Here is a 19,976-nt window from a genome sequence, read left to right on the forward strand (position 1 = left end):
GCAGGACGTCCATTTTTCTGTCCTGAATCTCCCACCAATCAGCTTCATGAGATGACCCCATTGGGTTCTAGCATTATGGGAGAGGGAGAAAAATGACTCCTTGTCCACTTCCTCCACACCATGCATAATTTTGAACACCTCTACCATGTCTCCCCTTATACCCCCTTCCTGCTTAGACACATCACTGGGGGGAAATTAAAAGAGTACCTTCAGAGAGCAGCCCCTCTGCACAGTATCAGACATCACAGCACCCTCGATGTTTTGCTCAATCCTTTGAAGGGCATTTCTGAAAAAGCAAATGGGAGGGAGAGAAAGGAGATTAGAGGGCAGCAGGCAATAAGCAGGCAGGGAACATTTTATCTTTATAAAAAAAGACACATCATAAAAATGTATTAAAGAAGCTACACCCAGAACATTTAGGGCTCTTCTCTCTGGAGGGCAATGGCAATGACAACTCAAAGTGGTTAGATCGTGCAATGAATTTCTGTAAATGACAGTGGAAGGACACATGGACACACACTACTTCAGAAGCTTTCTAGCCCACAACACAACTCAAAAAAGCTAGAGGAGAACAAAACACTACTACAACACAATCATGTTTCAAAACACACAACATATGGTCAAAATGATACTACAGTATCAGAGGCAGTAAGCCTATACACACCTGTTGCTGGGGAACATGGGTAGGAGGGTGCTGTTGCACCCTTGTCCTGCTTGTGGGTCCCTGTTCGACAGCTGCTTGGCTACTGTGTGAACAGAGTGCTGGACTAGATGGACTCTTGGTCTGATCCAGCATAGCTCTTTTTAAGCTCTTATTGATACAAATGGGATAAATGTCCAAACCCCACCTTCCTGGAACATGGGAAGCTGTCTTTATAAGAGTCAGACAACTGGCCCAGGACCGAGTGATTTGGAGGGTTGGGAATAAGGGCCATCTTACAAAACATCTCTCACGTTTTCACCCTAATTTTTACCCAACTCAGGTTGGTGTGCATCAGGTTAATGTACTTCAGCCTTCTTTAACTTGTGCCTTTCTGATGTCTTAGGCCTTAGCAACCCCGGGATCGTCCCTGTGCGTCCACATGATGCACAGGGGATCCCAGGATCAGGGATGGATGATCCCTCCCTCCCCCCGGGATCTCACCCTACACTTTGGCCCCGGTTTTTCCGCGGTCCCAGTTGGAGTTCTGCGTGAGCTGCGCCCATCAAAGGTAGGGTGGGGGGAGTAGGAAATTTTTTTAAAAAAATTTAAACCCTTACCTTTAGCCCACAAGTGTTCGTGCGCTCCGTCCTCTTTAAAAAATAATACTAAATGGCGGCCGCGACGCCTCTCCTGCTGAGCACATCGTGTTTCACATGTAGCCAAAGGAGGGATCTCGCGATAAACACATCGCGGGATCTTCCCTCCTCCGTTGTGGGATAAAAAGTAGGTCTAGCTAAGGCCTCAGAGTATGACTCCAAATCATACCAAGCCAGCATGGCCATTACACATTGTTAAATGAACTCCAGCCCTCTCTGGACACTACACCACAATGGCTCACTATGCACTTGGCACCTTACGGGCCAGCAAGAGGCTACTCCGGGGGGAGGGGGGGCAGAGCAGAAGGGGGGGAGCCTCATTCGTCTCTTGTAGTAAAAAGCAAAAGGAATCTTATGGCACGTAAAGTCTTAACAAATGCATTATTATGGCATAGGTTGTCATGGAAGACCGCCCACTTCATCAGCTGCATGAAGTATTATCCTGAGTTCCAAGTGTATACACACACAAATGCATATACTAATAGAATCATAGAATAGCAGAGATGGAAGGGGCCTACAAGGCCATCGAGTCCAACCCCCTGCTCAAGGCAGGAATCCACCCTAAAGCATCCCTGACAGGTGATTGTCCAGCTGCCTCTTGAAGGCCTCTAGTGTGGGAGAGGCCACAACCTCCCTAGGAAACTGATTCCATTGTTGTACTGCTCTAACAGTCAGGAAGTCTTTCCTGAGGTCCAGCTGGAATCTGGCTTCCTTTAACTTGAGCCCATTCTTCCGTGTCCTGCACTCTGGGAGGATCGAGAAGAGATCCTGGCCCTCCTCTGTGTGACAACCTTTTAAGGATTTGAAGAGTGCTATCATGTCTCCCCCCAATCTTCTCTTCTCCAGGCTAAACATGCCCAGTTCTTTCAGTCTCTCTTCATAGGGCTTTGTTTCCACACCCCTGGTCATCCATGTTGCCCCCCTCTGAACACGCTCCAGCTTGTCTGCGTCCTTCTTGAATTGTGGAGCCCAGAACTGAACGCAATACTCTAGATGAGGCCTAACCAGGGCCGAATAGAGAGGAACCAGTACCTCACAATACCTCACTAAACCTTAAGAGAGGTTTCATAGCAGGTTGAGGAGCAACAGATGCAGTCTGTCCCAAATTACTAGACCTGTCTGCATTGCATTATTAATTACTCTTATTTATTATTACATTTTCGTGCTGCCCAAAAGTCAAGGCTCTCTGGGCAGTTCACAACTAAAACCATAAAATACAACAGATGAAAGTGTAAAAGTTTAAAAATACCACATAAAACTAAAATAAACCTTACAGCAGTTACAGCCCAGGGGAAGCCCGTGTGGAAAGATGTGTTTTCAGGAGGTGTTTAAATGATGTTACATTTTCTGCCTCTCGAATCACACGAGGGAGGGTTTTCCAGAGGGTGGGTGCCACTACAGAGAAGGTCCCGGCATAGAGGGTCTTCATGACAACATTCTATCTGTTTTGGAATGATGACCAAGACCTCCTCTGAAGATCTTAAATGTCATCAGGATATATGCAAGGGAAGGCTGTCTGCTAGGTGTCATGGTCACAAGTTGTTCATTTATTTATTTATTGCATTTTTATACCGCCCAATAGCCAAAGCTCTCTGGGCGGTTCACAAAAATTAAAACCATAATAAAACCACCAACAGTTTAAAAACACAAATACAATATACAGTATGAAAAGCTCAACCAGGATAAAACCACGCAGCAAAAATTGAGATAAGATTAAAATACAGAGTTAGAACAGTAAAATTTAAATTTAAGTTAAAATTAAGTGTTAAAATACCGAGAGAATAAAAAGGTCTTCAGCTGGCGACGAAAGGAGTACAGTGTAGGCGCCAGGCGGACCTCTCTGGGGAGCTCATTCCACAGCCGGGGTGCACAGTGGAGAAGGCCCTCCTCCTAGTAGCCACCTGCCTCACGTCCTTTCGCAGGGGCTCACGGAGAAGGGCCCCTGTAGATGATCTTAAGGTCCGGGCAGGTACATATGGGAGGAGGCGTTCCTTCAAATAACCTGGCCCCAAACTGTTTAGGGCTTTGAATGTCAACACCAGCACTCTGAATCGGGCCCGGACCTGGACTTTATAGAATAATATAACTTTGTGTGTGGCTCGGTAGCTAACAAGCAGCCAGTGCAGTTCTTTTAACGCAGGTGTTATGTGGGCATACCTAGATGTCCCCGTGAGCACCCTAATTGCTGCATGCTGCAGCTTCCGAACCACATACATGGGTAGCCCCGCATAGAGCAGATTGCAGTAGTCTAATTGCGAGGTTACCAGTGCATGGATCACCATGGCTAAGCTATCCCTATACGGGAATGGGCGTATTTGGTATACAAACCGAAATTGGTAATGGCACTCCCAGCCACCAAGGAGCACGCATTACGAGAAAGATGGATCCAGAAGCACCCCCAAATTACAGACCTGCTCCTTCAGAGGGAGTGCAACCCCATCCAGAAGAGGCAAACACCCCAGTCCCCAGACCTGGGAACCACCAACCTATAGGGTCTCTGTCTTATTGGGATTCAGTTTCAGCTTATTGGCCCTCATAAACTGCCCTTCATCATGTTGACTCCGCCCTCCAAGTATCTTCAGAATTACTGCTCGACCGTACAGAGGTAACCAATTTATTTTATTTATTTATTTTATTTATTACATTTTTATACCGCCCAATAGCCGAAGCTCTCTGGGTGGTTCACAAAAATTTGGAGTTTATCCACTGAACCAGCACTAGGAAAGTGTGAGCTAAACAGTGATAAGAATATACTTTTTGTGGGCCTTCTTGCAGCAAACCAGAAGTGAAACTGCAGCACAACCTTCTCCAGTGTTTCCCAGAAGCCTTTGTGCTTCAATCCCACCACCCCCAGCCAGTACGGCCTTTCAAAATTGGCCTGCTAAACCTAGCACGCTGCTTTATTACTCTCCCCTAAAAAGCACACCAGGGAAGGGTAGAAGAAAAATAAAACCAACAAACACACACACACACACTTTTTACACACCACTGGTTAAAGATTTTAAGCCCATGGCACTGCAAAAAGCCCACACCACAGCTGGCACCCAGTTTAGTGCCAGCCTTCCGGGTTAGCATTTGTTTCAGCCATGTACAGAAAGCCGTGGCGTAAAGAGCTCAATTAACTTCTCTCTTTCTCTCTCTCTGGAGTCTCAGGCACACAGCGTTGACATCGATAAACTGAATCCTGGTGAGATGAAATGGAAGCCCTGTGGGTGAGTGGTTCCTGAGTCCAGGAGACAGGCTCATTGCCTGTTCTGGAATGGGATTGCACAGCCTCTGAAAGATCAGGTTCGCAGTTTGGGGGTACTCCTAGATCCATCTCTGTCACTGGAGGCTCAAGTGGCCACGGCGGCTTGGAGTGCCTTTTACCAGCTTTGCCTGGTTCGCCAGCTACGGCCTCTCCTGGAGAGGGACAGCTTGGCCACAGTGGTACAGGCATTGGTAACCTCAAGATTGGATTACTGCAACGCGCTCTATGTGGGGCAGCCCTTGAAGCTGCTCCAGAAGCTGGAGCTAGTGCAGAACGCAGCAGCTCAGCTATTGTCTAGAGCTGCCTCTTTCCAGCATGTAACTCCTCTGCTGAGGGAACTGCACTAGCTGCCTATTCGCTACCGGGCCAGGTTGAAGGTTCTGGTACTTGTGTACGAAGCCCTAAACAACTTGGGACCAGGATACCTGAGAGAGTTTCAGACGTCATGCCAAATGCGATAAACCGGATGCAAAGCAGTAATCTGTGGGCATGCAACCCAGATACAACAAAAAGGCAGTAATCTGTGCGCTCATTTGCACAGAGCCCCCATAACCCATGGGTGGTTGTTGCACGCAAACCAGGTTGATATTTACCAGCAGAAAAGAAGAACTCCTGCACTCACAGAGCCAGGCCTGGTCTGACTTCAGCATGCCACTGGAGTTGCCCCACTTCTTCATGGTGGCGGCTCCCTCCCCGCCTGCTCACCCACCAACCAACCCAGCGGCAGTTCGTCCTCTTAACTCTCTCAGCCAGAGGTCCCATGATATTTTGGCCAAGCCTTTCAGGAGCCTCGCAGCCAGGGCTGAAGGTGGGAGCAGCCAGCTGAGGGAATGGGGAGGAGGAGCCGTCTGCTCTGCTGCATCTGCAAGCTGGTGGCCAGCTGGCCAAGCAAGCATGAAGTGAGGCAGGTGGCAGCAAGGGTGGAAGAGGGGGAGAGCAGCTAGCTAGCTGGCCAGCCAGCCAATCAAGCAATGGCAGGCCTTTTGGGTGGGAAGACCAGTGCAATGTGCTGCTCTTCCCATTCTGTGCCGCCTCATGTGCCTGCATCAGGCTGCTTCATTGTAGGACCTGCCTTACAGAAAGCAGACATCCAGAAGAAGGGTTCTCACCAAGCTTCCCCCACCCCAATAACAGTAGTTTTCTAGGTGCAAGAATTTGATCCCCAGGAACCATTTTGCCATGGGCTTAACTGCTTGTCCAAACAAATTCACCATTGGCCACTAACTGGGATAAGGCCTGGAGGGGAATTGGCAAACCCTTGATAGTCAAGCAATGTTCCAACAAGCCACTGGGCTGGCGGGTGAGAGAATTCCTTTGTTGTTTTGCTGGAGCACAAAGCGTTGGCTCAAAAAAATGGCTGCAAACAAAACCCATCCGATGCCTAGTGACCTGCATTCTTAGCCAGAAGAAAGAGACTAGAAAATTTGGCACCAAGCGTTTCACAGGCTCAGATTACTGTGCAAACAGCGATTAAAACAGCCAGCCATGCACAACAGATATTCCCCCTTTCCTCATGTGGGCTGCAAAACACAACATGTCCCACGCCTCCAAAAGAGGCAGGCGGGATGTGATAACATCCACGATGGTCTTAAAAAAGCCTAGGAGTCCCCCAGCTCCCCCCCAATTCAATTTCTCTTAGAGAATGAATCATTTTATGGGATTTACTCTACAGAACAGATCTCCCAGAACAAGGAAGTTTAAGTAGTAAGGAAAACACGAGTCGTTAATGATCTACCCGCTCTAATGCAAGCTCCCTTGTTCGCTTCCATCAATTCCACTTCATAGACATTATTCAAACATCCTCTTAACACAATGAAAATAAAGACTGGGCAAACAAACAGGAAAGTTACGGATCATGTAAAATTTCAAAGTATCGCCCCACGCACACACACCCAATATTCAAGAATGCCAAATGCTCTCTGTCGGTGGCATGCTTTCGTAGGAAGTGGATTATGAAATGACTAGTATCTAAGCAGCATGGGAGGTGTATTTATTCTAACCCTGAGGAGGAGGAACAACTCGAGCAAGGTTAATAGCCCTGAGTTTGCTGGAAGCTGCATGCAAGTTATTGCAGTACTGGTGGGTGTGGTAGAATGATAAAAAAAAAAAATGAACCCAGCTTTGAAGTCTGCTTAGACATGCAGAATACAATTAAATATTCTGCTCCAGGCACAAGCTGACAGATAATCCCATGCCGTTTATTATAAAATTGGCCTCACTGCCTTGCTTGAAACAGAGTCACCTGCCTGCAAGTTTATAATGCAGCTTCCCACATCGGCTTTGCAAAGGAAGGACAGCAGGAAATACAGGGCAGGAATCTTGCCAGAGCACTTGAGTCCCTAGATGCCGGCATTCAGCGTCTTATGAAAACCGCAGTAATAACTATGTCAAGCCAAAAGGACGTCTTGGAATTCAGGGAAGTTCAAAACTGCAAATAGTTTTCCTGGTTGAAAATGCATCTAATCTTAGTAAATGCTTGGCTCAGAAGTTGTCCAGGCAACTTGGAGATCTACAGTGAGTCAGGGTAGACAAAGCTGCATTAGATGGACCCAATGGCCTGGCTCAGTCATGGGCTTGAGAAATGAGCGTGTGCATAGGGACAGATGAGAGCTGGCATTTTTATTCTCTAGCTTGCATATTTAACAAGATCTTGGGGTGCTGAAAATATTGGCCCTGTTTAGATGGCATGATGACATGATGTTTAAGCATTTTGAGCTAAGCATTCTGGGAGATGCAGTCCAACACATCTGGAGCGCCCCAGGTTGAGGAAGGCTGTTCTAGTGTTTATAACTTGGGTGTATTTAGGAATATTTGTGATCTGCCTCATCTAACCTAAAGCCTGTTATTCTCTTAGACTGTTTGAGCAATAAAAACGTATTTTTTTATACGTTACTTTTATATACTGGCCCATCGCCGAATCTCTCTGGCTTGTTGTCTGGCGGCCACTATCCATATACATTAATTCCTGAAGCTCCAAACATTTGGTAAAGATTTGCAAATCTATCACTGAGTAGGGTCTGTCCTTTAAAGCCGTTGTATTCTCTCTTGATCTGATGAATCACAGATACACCTGTTCCAGTTTGAGGAACAAGCTAGTCAGAGCGAGAAGCAGCTACTCATCTCACCGACTGCTCTTTTTTTAAAAAAACCAAAACACACACACACCCCTAATTGTCTTCCTTAAGTGGAATGAACAGCAAAAGAATTGGTTCAGATGTTGTTGTTGTTTATTCGTTCAGTCGCTTCCGACTCTTCGTGACTTCATGGACCAGCCCACGCCAGAGCTTTCTGTCGGCCGTTGCCACCCCCAGCTCCCCCAAGGTCAAGTCTGTCCCCTCCAGAATATCATCCATCCATCTTGCCCTTGGTCGGCCCCTCTTCCTTTTGCCTTCCACTTTCCCTAGCATCAGCCTCTTCTCCAGGGTATCCTGTCTTCTCATTATGTGGCCAAAGTACTTCAGTTTTGCCTTTAATACCATTCCCTCAAGTGAGCTGTCTGGCTGTATTTCCTGGAGTATGGACTGGTTTGATCTTCTTGCTGTCCAAGGCACTCTCAGAATTTTCCTCCAACACCACAGCTCAAAAGCAACGCTCTTCCTTCGCTCAGCTTTCCTTATGGTCCAGCTCTCGCAGCCATAGTTTACCACAGGGAATACCATTGCTTTAACTATGCGGACCTTTGTTGTCAGTGTGGTGTCTCTGCTCTTAACTATTTTATGAAAAATGTTACATTTGGCTTAATGAGTAACTTCCTAGTTTGCTCGAACTATAGTTTGCCAGTTGGGTATAACTGTTTGTTCCCAAGTTAAGTGTCAAACTTAGTAACTTACTTTCTAGCAGGCACTCTTGAGATTTAGTTTTACGGTGGCATTGTTGTAAAACAGACCTAGCAGAGAGCGTAAAACCAGATGAAAGTACAGATAAATGAAAGGGCTGATAACTTTCAGGCATGTAAAACAAAAGTGACGCAGGCGAATTTTATCTAGTATCACTTTGCTCTATCAGGACACACCCATTATTGTCTGCATGTTCTATGCAAGAGGGGAGGAAACAACAATGTGATCCCATGGACCCTAGAAACCATCTGAAGGGCCATTGGATACAGAGATCATAGAATCATAGAATAGCAGAGTTGGAAGGGTCCTACAAGGCCATCTAGTCCAACCCCCTGTTCAATGCAGGAATCCACCCTAAAGCATCCCTGACAGATGGTTGTCCAGCTGCCTCTTGAATGCCTTTAGTGTGGGAGAGCCCACAACCTCCCTAGGTAACTGATTCCACTATTGCACTGCTCTAACAGTCAGGAAGTTTTTCCTGATGTCTCCCCCTCCACTTGGAGACAGAGCTTCACATGCAGAGATCCAGGCATGATTCTGCCTCACCTCCCAGCCACTGTGGAAAGCTATATAGCAGTGGCCTCACCTGAGGTCAGTGTTGCAACCTTGGGAAAGGGAGGAAAAAAGAGGAATGGGGATTTGCTAGTGGGCAGGTAGGGAAGGGGCCATAGATCTACCAAATCCAATGCCCCCCCCCTCCCCAATGTCCTAGCTCAATGCCATTAGATGGACTCAAAGGCCCACTTACTGGAAAATGCTGTAAAGGAGCAGGAAAGAGGTGAAAAATCACCCGGCAAAGCATTGGATACTCGCAATGTTTCAGTCCTTCTACCTTTGGATTGTTTTCTAAAAGGATTTAAAACCTTTGTGAACCGCCCAGAGAGCTCCGGCTATTGGGCGGTATAGAAATGTAATAAATAAATAAATAAAGCCTAGGATTCTGCAACTGCCCCTGTAAAATTCCCATTCATAAGGTACATTTAACTTCTGCAACCCCAAAATGACCAATAGAATTTAAAGTCACAAAAGAGCAATCCTGTCAGACCAACAGCCCACTTCATCGTGTCCAGCGGAGACAGAAGGCAGCACATTCCAAGACAAGCAGAAGGCCTTTACGAAGAACCTTGAGGACGGGGCCTTCTTTGTAGCGGCACCCACCCCCTGGAAAACCCTCCCTCATGCTGTTCGGGAGGCAGAAAATACAACACCTTTCAAACACCTCCTGAAAACGCATCTTTTTAGACAAGCTTTCCCTGGATTATAACTTATCCTGGTTTTATGTGACATTTTTAAAAAAAGTTTTAAATTCTGACTGTGTATATTGTGGTTTTAACTGTTTTAATTGTGAACTGCCCAGGGAGCCTTGGCTGTTGGGCAATATATTTATTTATTTATTTATTACATTTCTATACCGCCCAATAGCCGGAGCTCTCTGGGCGGTTCACAAAAATATGTGATGAATAAATAAATCCCTAAACTGAGCTGTGGTCCACTGAAGGAGAAAGCCAATGATCGCCCTAAAGGCCACAGCCATCAAGCCATTTTGAAAACACACACACACACACTATTTGGACAGGAGGAAAGAAGTTCTGTGTAACTTGGAAACTTCCATTTCCAGCACGTTCAACATTATTTGGTCTAATAAAAAGGTTCTGCTGCATTCATTCCATATTCAGAAAGTAAGAAGATAATTAAAACAAACAAGCAAGTAAGCGAAAGCCAACGACAAAACATATATAAATGGAAAACGCAACGCAAAAGGAGCCAATTTAGTGTTTGAAAGGTGCTAGGAAGGACCAGGAGGGAAAGGGGATAGGGTCAGAACATAATGAAAAACAGTGGGATGGATTTTCCGAAACAGAAGAGCTGTTTGGAAGGAACAGAGAGCACAAGCACGCAAGCGCGCACACCCTCTCATACTACTCTGGAGGGCAACCAGGATCTCTTCTCGATCCTCCCAGAGTGCAGGACACGGAATAACAGGCTGAAGTTACAGGAAGCCAGATTCCAGCTGGATATCAGGAAAAACGTCCTGACTGTTAGAGCAGTACGACAATGGAACCAGCTACCTAGGGAGGTTGTGGGCTCTCCCACACTAGAGGCATTCATGAGGCAGCTGGACAGCCATCTGTCAAGTATGCTTTAGGGTGAATTCCTGCATTGAGCAGAGGTTTGGACTCGATGGCCTTTTAGGACCCTTCCAACTCTACTATTCAATGATTCTATGGAGCAGGTTTTCAGGGGCTGCAGGGGAAAGGAATAAGAGAAGAGGAACGCTCATGTCCTCCAGCATGAGTGGAACTCCACTGAGTACAAATCTGGATCAAATCATAGAATAGTAGAGTTGGAAGGGCCCTCTAAGGCCATCGAGTCCAACCCCCTGCTCAATGCAGGAATCCACCTTAAAGCATACCTGACAGATGGCTGTCCAGCTGCCTCTAGTGTGGGAGAGCCCACAACCTCCCTAGGTAACTGGTTCCATTGTCGTACTGCTCTAACAGTCAGGAAGTTTTTCCTGATGTGCAGCTGGAATCTGGCTTCCTTTAATTTGAGCCCGTTTTTCCATGTCCTGCACTCTGGGAGGATCGAGAAGAGATCCTGGCCCTCCTCTGTGTGACAACCTTTTAAGTATTTGAAGAGCGCTATCATGTCTCCCCTCAATCTTCTCTTCTCCAGGCTAATGGTTTACATTTTGAAAAACCGGCAAGGAGGAAAACTATAGGAAAAGCTTGCTTTAGGATTGCTTCGCCTACTTTAAATTTATTTCTGCATTACAGGAGGCTCTAAAGCCTTGCTAAAGGTCACTAGAACAATGAGGTTTGTAGTGAAAATCTGCATTTGGACTGATCTTTGTGTGAGCAGCAACATAACCCCATGGTACAATAAAAGAATTCCAATGAACTTTAATAATTAATAGCTATCAAGAACACCTAGTACTAAATGACAACCCAAGCTAAAAATAATTCAGAACTGCTGGGAACATTTTTTAACAAATATTATACAACCCCTGAATTAAGAGAGATTAAGTGCTGGGCAAAGGATTATGCAAATTCCCCAGGTTGCTAAGTGTTAAGGAGAACAGAAGCAGGAACAAAATTCCTCTATTAAAAAAAGGGTAACGAAAGTGGGGTGGCTCTAATATTCTCAGAAAATGACAAAATTGGTGGATTTTGCTGAGCATGTTATAAATTGGCTGTTGCAGGCAGTAAAGGTTAAATAAAAGCATTGATCAAAGCCATTTAGATAAGACAACCATTATAAAAGTAAATCTGCCGGATCAGACCAAAGGTCCGCTTGGTCTAGCATTCTGCTTCCTGCCACAGCCAGCTCCACAGCTCTCTTGCAAGCCTACAAGCAGGGCCTGAATCAACAGCCCCTGTCTGCTTCTGCTCCTCCCTAGCGAACACAAGGCCTCTGAACATGGAAGATTTCCACAGCCATCACGACTAAGAGGCACTGAGAAGGTTCATCCTCCTCCACATGAACAGGAACCTAAAAGTCATCTGACTACTCAATACTGCATTGTCCCTTTAATCTCTCAAGGTTCACATATGCCGTCCTTTGGGTATGACAACGGTGAAGATCTTGAGAGTCACTTTCACGTGATTGGGAAGAACCTTGCACTAGCCTTACTAACAGACCATCCCCATGAAACCCTCTCTCAATCATCACCATGAGGAGCCATTCCTCATGGTGTGTGTGTGGGGGAGGGGGGGAAGCAGGGCTAGTCCACCACCCCTGCTGAAAGACTACTTAATTTTTTCCTCTTCCCTTCTCTTCCCATTGTCCTTGCGTGTGGTGTCTTTTTATATTGTAAGCCAACGGGTGGGGACTGTCTTGTGTTACTGATTCCTTGTAAGCCAGTCCAGGTGTCTTTTTAGCTGAGGAGCAGGATAAAAATAAGTCTGAACCTCAATTGGACTCAATTCAACCTCTGATTTTGTTGGTGTAGTCCAAGGCTGGTCCTCTGGTCAAAGAAAATGGAAAAGAGAGGCTCTTAGTTCACCCAACTTTGAACATGTTTGTGATATCAAGGTTCTCATCTCTGAAAGTTGGAGTTCCCAGTTCTATAAAGTAGCACCATAGAATCATAGAATAGCAGAGTTGGAAGGGGCCTACAAGGCCATTGAGTCCAACCCCCTGCTCAATGCAGGAATCCACCCGAAAGCCTCCCTGACAGATGGTTGTCCAGCTGCCTCTTGAAGGCCTCTAGTGTGGGAGAGCCCACAACCTCCCTAGGTAACTGATTCCATTGTCGTACTGCTCTAACAGTCAGGAAGTTTTTCCTGATGTCCAGCCGGAATCTGGCTTCCTTTAATTTGAGCCCGTTATTCCGTGTCCTGCACTCTGGGAGGATCGAGAAGAGATCCTGGCCCTCCTCTGTGTGACAACCTTTTAAGTATTTGAAGAGTGCTATCATAACCTGTGCATGATGAGCAGAAAGGTGTTGTGTGTCTCAAGAGAAAAGAATTCCAGCTTGTTTATTTCAGGACAACTGTGAGAAGTCCTTCCAAATCCTAAATTATATGAACAAGCCCTTATTATCTCCGACATAAAAGAACAACAGATCACCACAAGCCTCAAGAGTGACTACAGTCCTTACAATTGCTAACATCAGTCATTTCAACGCTGGACTTATTTGTGCATCCTGTTAGGAAAAGTGCTCAGCGAGCGTTAAGCTATTTTTCTTTGCAGAGGCAGACCTTAAAGGTGAGATTTACCACAATCAACAGATGCATGGATTTTTCTGGGCTGCAAATAAGTAAATTCACTTTATCCATATTTTCTCCCCCAAAGCTGGAAAGTGAACCTAAATCCAAGACCATGTCAGATATAGGACTGATATTGTTTTAATTGCTTCTTTAAGAATAATACCCGAAGACTGCTTCAAATGCTGTGGGGCAGGAGGAGGTTCAAGGGAAGGCATGAGGCTTTGTAGTTTATTGCCAGACTCTGAGGAACCCCACCTACAGTATCTTTGGGAGGCTACTGGAAAGCTGTGCTCCATATATCAAAAGTGGGAGGAACAGCAGTGAAGGAACCTTTATATCTGTTCAATATCTGAGAGTATCTGTTCAGAACGGGAGGTTTGGAAAAGCAATTAGCATAGAATGGAATCAGTTACCTAGGGAGGTTGTGGGCTCTCCCACACTAGAGGCCTTCAAGAGGCAGCTGGACAACCATCTGTCAGGGATGCTTTAGGGTGGATTCCTGCATTGAGCAGGGGGTTAGACTTGATGGCCTTGTAGGCCCCTTCCGACTCTACTATTCTATGATTCTATACCATGGGCAAGAGACTTTACAGAGCACCAATGGTGGCGGCGGCACTATTGAGCTGTGCCCCAATTCTTGGTTCAACCTTGTGCATGGTAGTTTAATGTAACAAGCAAATAAAACTCTTCCTTAATGGTAGCAGGTGCAGAACTGGTCTGCTCAGCATCGCTTGGCAAGCAAAGGATAGGCTTAAACTCTGATGGATCTTGAGCCCCAGCTTGTGGGGAGGGTGAAAGAGAAATACAGCCACTACCTTGTTTCTCTCTGCTCAGGCTAGAGGAAGCCGGTCACTGCTGCAGGACGAGTGAACTGGTGGACCAGGCATTGCCAGAGGATGACAGAGCAAGGGAGCTGGATAGGAACAACTCATGAGTGATTGTTGCACCTGTTGGAACTACTACAATCACCCGCAGACTTCTGACCATGCAGAGATGTGATGCAGGGTGCCTGGGTCAGCTACTGGTCTACGGTCCCTGTGACTTGTATACGTTACGTGTTCAGGTCTGTACGAAAGTCGATTTAATCAACAGCTGATCATCTGTCAGGGATGCTTTAGGGTGGATTCCTGCATTGAGCAGGGGGTTGGACTCGATGGCCTTGTAGGCCCCTTCCAACTCTGCTAGTCTATGATTCTATGATCAAAGACTTTTTATACTGTTAGTTTTACCCTACCCTGTGCCTGCTTACCCTACCCTGTGCCTGTTTGCATTCTCTTCCCCTCCTTATTGTTTTACTATGATTTTATTAGATTGTAAGCCTATGCGGCAGAATCTTGCTATTTACTGTTTTACTCTGTACAGCACCATGTACATTGATGGTGCTATATAAATAAATAAATAAATAAATAAATAAATAATAATAATAATAATAACAACAAAGACTGTGTTTGCGTAGTTCAAGCTGAATTGCTCAAAGGAGGTCAAACAATCTTGATCGAACATAAGAATGGGAAGAAATATGCCATAGGTTACCAAACCTTGTTCATACCTGCAATTTCAGATTTCCGGGGGGGGGGGGGGATGGAGGGACGGAGGACGTAATGAAAAGATGATCTAAAAAAATAGATTAGCAAATCCCAAAAAAATGTGGTGAAGGAAAAACATCCTGGCTTTGCTGCCTGGGGACAGCCACTTTTGGCAAGGGATCATTACTAACTGTGTTAACACAGGCTGTGCTAACATAATTCTGCAACAAAGACGAACACAGGATGGAGGCTGTGATCCAATAACGTATGAGGACAGGCCCAGGTTCATCAGCATGAACCTCAGAGATGCCCACATGTTACAGGGCCGTGGTGTGCCCGTTTTCCAACAGATTAAGTCAGCCGTCCTCAACCTGGGGCGCTCCAGATGTGTTGGACTACAACTCCCAGAATGCCCCAGCCATTCTGGGAGATGCAGTCCAACACATCTGGAGCGCCCCAGGTTGAGGAAGGCTGCATTAAGTAGTGACTCCCTCAGACCTTCTTGCATTCAGCTGTTGTGAGGAAAGGTGATCTTCCCAATTCTTTCTGCGGGGACAACAGAATTACTTACTCACAACTCTACAACTGTCCAAAACGTTGTTTTCAGGTTGAGACCACTACTTGATTTTACTTCCTCACCGCTATTAGCAGCAAGGAAAAGCAATCTGGATCAGGATTGATGGTGGAAGAGGAGGTTTTAAACTCCCTCCCCACAGGATCCTATCCCCTGATCTCAACATGTAGGGAGGGGAAGTTTATATGCATGTATCAGTGAGGGAAGATGCATGTGGGGGGGGGGGGAGTGCGCATATATGGCATGCTGCCTCATTATCCACCACCCTTACTACCAAAAAAGATAGCCCATCAGTCGTCAACGAGATGACTACCAGTAGCTCACTGGGCATTGTGAGAAATGAATAAATATGTTACTTTTTCAATATTGCAATGCTTGGCATAAGGGGGAATATAATAATTAATGGCTAACGCATTATTAAAGATGCTATAAGGGCTTCAGAATGAGGTCAGCTCAAGGCAATGTTATAGCTACTGAAGCATTATAGATAAGCAGGAATGTACAGCAGGTGTGGGGACTTTTCAGTTGAGGTAGTAAGAACAACATGGAATTTGTGGTCAGACTTGTGGTCAGAAGAGTTAGATAAACTGAAAAAGGACTGAAACACATCTGTTGACTTTCGAAACTTATTACTTTGTGGTTAGAATAATGGGAGGGGGGACATAATTGAGAGGGCTTGCTTATAGGAAATTAAAGCTTAATATGGGGGCAAGTAAACAAGAGTGGGTGAACTATCAAATGAGGGGAGTAGGGAGGTAAACAAGGGAGGAGCTACTAGGCATTCCGGGATAGGCTGTAAACTCTGGAGTACCTGACCAATGGGGAAACGGGAGGGACCGCTTCGGCCGGGCTTAAGGGATAAAAAGGCTTTGCACCAGCTTGTGGGTGTGCCTACCTTGCTTAGACACCCAGACTTGCAAGTTTGTATTAATAAAACAGAGTATTAACTTTCACCATTTTGTCCAAGAATCTTCATTTCAAATCGCGTTTCTAACAGCATGAAGCCAAAACACTTCTTCCACCAATGCTTCCTAGCACTGGCACACAGAGGTATTCTGCCCCTAAACCTGAAATCCAGCCACTGAGACTAGTAGTAGCCACTAACAGGACACCTGTATTGGTCTAATCCGCTTTTAAAGCCCCGTAAGCTAGTGGCCATCAGCACATCATGTAGCAGTGAATTCTAAAGGTTAATTATGTGCTGAGCAAAGAAGTATTTCCTTCTGCCTGCCAGCAGATTCAAAGCAACCGCCCAGAGAGCTTCGGCTATTGGGCGCTATAAAAATGTAATAAATAAATAAATAAATAAATAAATAAAAATAAACCTATTTCACTGGATGGCCTCCGAGAACATCCTCTCACACAAGGGAAAATCATGTTTGTTTAATGTCGCTTCTCCACCCGCACATTTGTCCCTCATTACTTCCTCTTTTGAAAGAGGAAGTAAACAACTTGCACGTGGCCAGTTTAGTGGGCCATTTTGATCCTGCTGCTTCTCCTGCACACAGCAAGAGACAGCAGCAACTTCCATCTTTAAAAATAAGTCAGGCTTACTGGAGTGTTTTTTTTTTTGGCGTGCAAAGAAAGCTAGAAGGAGCAGGAGGCGCGCAGGAGGCAGATGACATTGTAAGGGGGACCCACAAAAATTCATGAATGCCCAGTAATGAGCGTGCAATAAAACACTCGTCTGTTGGAGTGTTTTATGAGAGAGGAAGAGAAACATTTCTCTGACTACTTTCTCCACATTATGCATGATTTTATAAACCTCTTTGATGTCCCCTCCTTAGTCTCTATTTTAGCCTTCCCTTTCCTCCTAAGAAAGGCGTGCACACACCCCGGTCAAGTAACACTGCTGGGGCGCGATACAGAGGGTGGCAATCCACTTCGTGCTCTGCTCACAAGCTTCCAGAGGCATCTGGCCAGCCGCTATTGTAGAGAGAATTGGCCTGACTCAGCAAAGCAGAATGTCTGATCTTATGCCAACAGGAGCAGTATGTGAACAAGAGCGGTGAGAACACATCCAATCGTTCTACCAGCAATAAGTTGTGCTGCTAGAATGCATGAGCCATCATTATGGAAGTGTATATGGCCAATCAACTGGTTCCTCTCTATTCGGCCCTGGTTAGGCCTCATCTAGAGCACTGCATCCAGTTCTGGGCTCCACAATTCAAGAAGGACGCAAGACAAGCTGGAGCGTGTTCAGAGGAGGGCAACCAGGATGATCAGGGGTCTGGAAACAAAGCCCTATGAGGAGAGACTGAAAGAACTGGACATGATAGCACTCTTCAAATGCTTAAAAGGTTGTCACACAGAGGAGGGCCAGGATCTCTTCTCAATTCTCCCAGAGTGCAGGACACGGAATAACGGGCTCAAGTTAAAGGAAGCCAGATTCCAGCTGGACATCAGGAAAAACTTCCTGACTGTTAGAGCAGTACGACAATGGGATCAGTGACCTAGGGAGGTTGTGGGCTCTCCCACACTAGAGGCCTTCAAGAGGCAGCTGGACAACCATCTGTCAGGGATGCTTTAGGGTGGATTCCTGCATTGAGCAGGGGGTTGGACTCGATGGCCTTGTAGGCCCCTTCCAACTCTGCTATTCTGTGATTCTATGATTCCTTCAGGAAGAAAAGCATTTGGGTAGAAGATTTGCAACATCTGCAGTAGCCCATGAATGAAGCATGAATGAGCCAGCCCTGCTAGTTTGTGCTAGTTGAATTTTAAATCACTAGTGTCCTCCACAGGTGTGCATCCAAACAAACTTCACAAACCAGCACCCAGCCTGGTGAATTACAACCGAGACCTTTTCCAACTGGCAGGGGCCCAGCTCCGGCATCATCCCAGGACATTGCTTTTGCAGCTCACTGAAGCTGTTGCACTCACTTACGCGTGTTGTTTTTAAAATCCTCATGACCTCAGTGGCGGCATTACGCTAACTTTTCCCCACAAGTTATCTGGTTCTAATCAGTCGAAACCTTCCTGCAGCAGGCTGTCATTGCTGAAGATTAGCAACCTCAGAAAGCTACAAACGATGGAAGCAACAAACAAAAAAATCAGCACTAGCAAGATGGGAAGGCAGTGAGGGCAAAGGGCCGGGTGCGGAGACAAAAAGGCAAGGAAAGAAAGGTAGATAAAAGGAAACCTTGGTATCTCTCTAGCCCAGTGGTTTTCAATTTGTCTTCTGGAAAAACGCAGGGGTGTTTAGAAGTTTATCAGGAGTTTCTCGAGGAGAAGGTCAGCAATGACCTTATGCAATTTGGTCAGCAATGACCTTATACAATTTATTTAATGTACAATGGCTTGGGACCCCAATACCTTCTCACCTGCCCAAGGACCTCCACTTCCCTTACTCGGCTTCGTCCTTTTTCTTCTGCTGCCCCTTACGCCTGGAACGCTCTTCCAGAACACTTGAGAACTACAAACTCAATCACTGCTTTTAAAACTCAGCTAAAAACTTTTCTTTTCCCTATAGCCTTCAAATATTGAGTTTGTTCTGACTCTATACTGTTAGCTTCCCCCTACCCGGTGCCTGTTTACACTTCCCTGTGCCTGTTTGCATTCTCCTTCCCTCTTTATTGTTTACTACAACTTATTAGATTGTAAGCCTATGCGGCAGGGTCTTGCTATTTACTGTGTTATCTGTACAGCACCATGTACACTGATGGTGCTATATAAATAAATAAATAAATAAATAAATAAATAATAATAATAATAAGGATGGCCTCTCCAAATAGAAGCCTACCCAATCTCTGAGGTCAGCTTCAAAGGCCCTTCTCCGAAGCTCAGAGGGTGGCAGATGAGGCACAGGCCTTTGCTGTGATATCCCCACATTTATGGAACACTGTCCTCAAGGAAGCTCCTCTGACGCCAACGTCCTTTTTGGCAACAGGCAAAGCTGTACTTATTTTCCCAGGCATTTGGAATTAGTTATCACCCAACTGTTGTGGGCTGCTTTTGTGGTGTTCATTCTGGGATGTGGTGGGTGGGCGTTGCGTTGTGTATATTGGATGAATGCTTTTCGTAATTTTTTTTAGATTGTTTTATTTTTGTTTTATTGTTTTATGTTTTATATTGATTTTAGGCTTTTTTTGTTATGGATTTCTGTATTTGTGCTTGTTAGTTGCTTCAAGACTATTTGTGGTGAGAAGCAAAATCATCTTCATCTATTATTATTATTATTATTATTATTATTATTATGTGATATGCTCGACCACCTCTACAGATCTACACCTGCAACAGTCTTGAAGGAGCGTTTAGCATGTTCCAAGAGGGACATTATTTATTTATTGCATTTTTATACTGCCCAATAGCCGAAGCTCTCTGGGCGGTTTACAAAAATTCATGCAAGCAACAAGGAGTCCACTTAACCTGGACAATGCTCTGTCTATGAACTGGCTGTATGCTATGGAACATACCCCAGAAACATCTGCAGAATGTGGGGCTTCCTTGATATATCAATCAATGTGGAAGAAGCTCCCTAGAGATACACAGTTTGAAAGCACCACACAACGCTTGCAAGTCCTCTGGAGACAGGATCAATCTTTGCGGCAAAATGCTACCTACCCCAAGACTTTAGAACAGAGCAAGGACCAAAGATTTCTTCATACTATGCCTAAAGTGGAATAGGGGTGGACAGACTTCAGGCTTACGGGATTGTCTTTGGCTTTTACTCGAAACTTGAGATGCAAAAGACATACACTTTGAATTGAAGAATCCTGAGCCCAGGAATTTCTTTGGCCTCATCTACACCAAACAGGATATTGCACTATGAAAGCGGTATAT

General features: G+C 45.5%; 1 protein-coding gene across 1 annotated transcript in view; it reads right to left on the reverse strand.

Annotated features, from left to right (window-relative positions):
- The window catches only part of FBXO34 (F-box protein 34), a 73,653-nt gene that overhangs the window by 43,241 nt on the left and 10,436 nt on the right, over positions 1-19,976 (reverse strand). The window contains 1 exon segment of the mRNA XM_063118194.1: positions 208-286. The gene's annotated coding sequence lies outside the window, so the exon portion shown is untranslated.

Source organism: Elgaria multicarinata, chromosome 2 (assembly GCF_023053635.1).
Source record: "Elgaria multicarinata webbii isolate HBS135686 ecotype San Diego chromosome 2, rElgMul1.1.pri, whole genome shotgun sequence".
Taxonomy (NCBI): domain Eukaryota; kingdom Metazoa; phylum Chordata; class Lepidosauria; order Squamata; family Anguidae; genus Elgaria; species Elgaria multicarinata.